A 3541-nucleotide genomic window follows, 5' to 3' on the forward strand; every position below is an offset into this window, starting at 1 on the left:
ACATAAGTGCCCTGCATTTTAGGAATATATATTGGACAGAGATGCTAGCTTGCAAAGATGGTAAGAAATAATCTAATGGGGGCATTTGAATGCTGAAAGTGGAAGGGTTTTTAGTCTCAAATAAGCACTATTTATCATTTACTCTATATATCACTGGCAGACATAATATTAGATGCTACATGTATGATATAGCATTTTATTCTTACAGTGATCTTCTATAGTAGATATTGTTATGATTCTTATTTCAAAGATGAAGAAAGTTAGGACCCAGAAGATTAAGTAACTTTCCTGTAGTCCCACAGCTAGTGCATGTGATTGACCACTTTATAACACTTTAAAGTGGCCTGAGTACCCTGAAGAAATTTATCAGGTCTGCAAAGAGGACACATGGAGAGCAGGGAGAGCTTAGCATTAGGTGGACAGTAAAAAAGTTTCAAAGTTGCAAAAATCTCTTTAGGCACTATTAAAATTCATCTTAGCATGGATCTGGCTACCAGCGGAAGGTTTTCAATTCTTTCCCTATCAAAACTACGTCTACAAAATGGCAGCCTCCACTGGGGGTCTTCAGCTGGCCTAGCCTCATGGGTACTGCTTTGTGAACATCAGCTTTCCTCGCTCTTAAACCGGGACTTGACTAGAGCTTGGAAAGTGCAGTGGATGACAATGGGGGAGAACTGATGAGATTTATGAAGAATTTTCACTTTCATGGTATTTCATCATACAGAGAACCCAGATAGTAAATCTTTTAGATTGCCGCAATTGGACAAAAAATTATGTTTATTATCAATTTTTAATTTGATAATAAAATTATATTTATTATCAAATTAACTACTCTCTCTGAGGTCCAAGAAGAATCTGCTCTTTGTCGTCTTCTCTAACAATTCTCCAAGTTGAGGAGATGATTTTTATTGGACTATGGTTGGGATGAGTACTTTTCTATGGAAATTATAGATTCCCTGAGGAATCTCCACACAATACCGAAGATTTCATGCTTTATACATTAGATGATATGGATGCAGCCTTTGATAAAATACAGCAGTTGGAATTCTGTCAGATTGTGAATTTGAAAGGCAAAGGACATGGCTTATCTATCACACCTCCATCAGCTGGACATATGATAGGTGGAGTTATATGGAAAAGTCAAAGATGGAGAAGAAGAAATTGTTTATGCAGTTGAGTTCAATCACAAGAGGGAGATATATTTAAATGGATGTTTCCTGAAAATGCTAAGCAGACCCTCTCTACCTATCATAGATTTGTTGAATGCTACCTATGTGTAGCCAGATGAAAACAGAGGAATGGGCAACATTTGACAAATGTTTTGGAAACACTTCAAGGTGATGGAAATATATTAATAGCAGTGGACAGTACAGCTAGAGTTTTGGAACTTGCTCAAATTCTTGATCAAATTTAGAGAACTAGAGATGCAGGATTGGATGTTTACTCATTGGCATTCTTTAATAATGTCAGTTATAATGCGGTGGAGTTTTCTAAATCCCAGGTAGAGTGGATGAATGATAAATTGACGAGATGTTTTGCAGACAAAAGAAATAATCCAGTTCAGTTTTACCATCTCTCTTTATGTCATGTCTTTCTGACCTGGCTTGGGTACTTAGCCCTAAAGTTGTACTTGCCAGCCAGCCTGATCCAGAATGTGACTTTTCAAGGGATCTCTTTATTCAGTGGTGTCAGGACCCTAAAAGTTCTATCATCCTAACTTCCTCCTCCTGGGATCTTAGCACACCTCCTAATTGATAACCCTTCTGGAAAAATTACAGAAATAGACTTGCAGAAACATGTGAAGCTTAAACAGAAATAACTTGAGGAATACTTGGAGAAAGGGAAGCTAAAGAAAGCTGTTGAAAAACTTGAGCAGTCAAAAGGGGCGGATATAGATTCCAGGGATGAGAATGATATTGAGGAAGATATTGACCAGCCATCAGCTTGTAAGACGAAGCAAAATCTGATGATGAAAGGTGAAGGTCATAAAAGAAGATTCTTCAAACAGGCTAAAAAGTCTTATCCTTTGTTTCCTGCCCTAGAAGAACGAATTAAATGGGATGACTATGGAGAGATGATCAAACTAGAGGATTTCTTAATGCCAGAACTTCAAGCTACTGAAGGAGAAAAAGCAAATTGGAGTCAGGCTTGACAAATTGAGATGAACCCATCTATCAGGATTTAGCTGATATTCCTACCAAGTGTATTATCTATGACAGAGTCTATTGAAATAAAAGCCAGGGTCACTTACATAGACTATGAAGGACAATCTGATGGAGATTCCATTTAAAAAATCATTGATTCAGGTGAAACCACGACAGTTGATCATTGTCCTTGGACTGCCAGAAGCCAGTCAAGATTTTGCAGAATGCTGCCTTGCATTTGGTGGGAAAGATATTAAAGTGTATATGCCAAAGCTACATGAAACAGTTGATACCACTAGTGAAACTCACATCTACCAGTTGAGATTAAAACTTGTCAACTCCCTTCAGTTTTTTCAGGCAAAAGATGCTGAATTAGCTTGGATAGATGGTGTGTTAGACATGAGAGTTTCTGAAGTAGATACAAGAGTTATTTCAGAAGAGGGAGAGCTGAAGATGATGGAGAAGACTCAGAAATACAAGTGGACGCTCCTTCAAATTCTAGTATTATAGCACAACAAAAGGCCGTGAAAAGTTTCTTTGGAGATAATGAGAAAGAAACAGGTAAAGAAAGTAAGCTGACACTGTATGTGTTGGATTAGAAGGCCATCTTTGTCAAGACTTTTATAGGATAAAAGACCTTACGTATGAACAGCATGCCATTGTGTAGAGGATATGATGTCAAGAAGTATCTGTTTGACCTTTCTAAGAAAGAGGATTCTTATTTAATTCTAAGGTTTTACCTTTTTTGTTCTGTAATGTAGAAAAAGAATCAACCAGGAAATTAAGATGTGTTAGATTTTTAAAAATGTAAATGGAGGCCATTTTGTTAATGCTCAAATGAGCATACTACGTTTTGACTTTCAGAGTGATAGAGGTCCTAAAAAGTATACGTGCCTAAGAGTTGAAGATGATTGGTTTCCTTATACAGCCTCCTTATTCTAAGAAGGGCTTTTTACTTGAACAAAACAATGCAACTTAACAAACCAATTCATGGCCTTAGGGAAACACGTTTGCATGATTTCTTGCAAACAGTTTCTTACATTTTCTGGAATGAAAAGTGAGAATTATTTAGAAAAGATGTGCTACTTGAAAAAAAAAACAAAACAACAACAACATATTTTTGAGGCCTGTTTTTTAAAAAAACAGACCAAAACATTTACTGAGTGTGTGCTATAACAATTCTTTTTTGAAGTCTAATATGTGATTGTTATCACACAGAGCAGATATAGCCTTTATTTCCTTTATTTCCCAGTGATTCACTCTAGCGTGAGGGAGTAAACATTTGGTTTAAAAATCAATTTTTATTTCTTCCATTTCTTGTTTTATTAAGACATTTTTGTTGTTCAATTTGAATTATAACACTGACAGTTGAATATACATAATTCAAAAGAACTCCT

At 36.2% G+C, this 3541-nt stretch overlaps 1 pseudogene; it reads left to right on the forward strand.

Moving 5' to 3' along the window:
- Positions 1–812: 812 nt before the first annotated feature.
- LOC101430465 (cleavage and polyadenylation specificity factor subunit 2 pseudogene) lies at positions 813–2811 on the forward strand (annotated as a pseudogene).
- Positions 2812–3541: the final 730 nt, after the last annotated feature.

Source organism: Dasypus novemcinctus, chromosome 3 (genome assembly GCF_030445035.2).
Source record: "Dasypus novemcinctus isolate mDasNov1 chromosome 3, mDasNov1.1.hap2, whole genome shotgun sequence".
Lineage (NCBI taxonomy): Eukaryota > Metazoa > Chordata > Mammalia > Cingulata > Dasypodidae > Dasypus > Dasypus novemcinctus.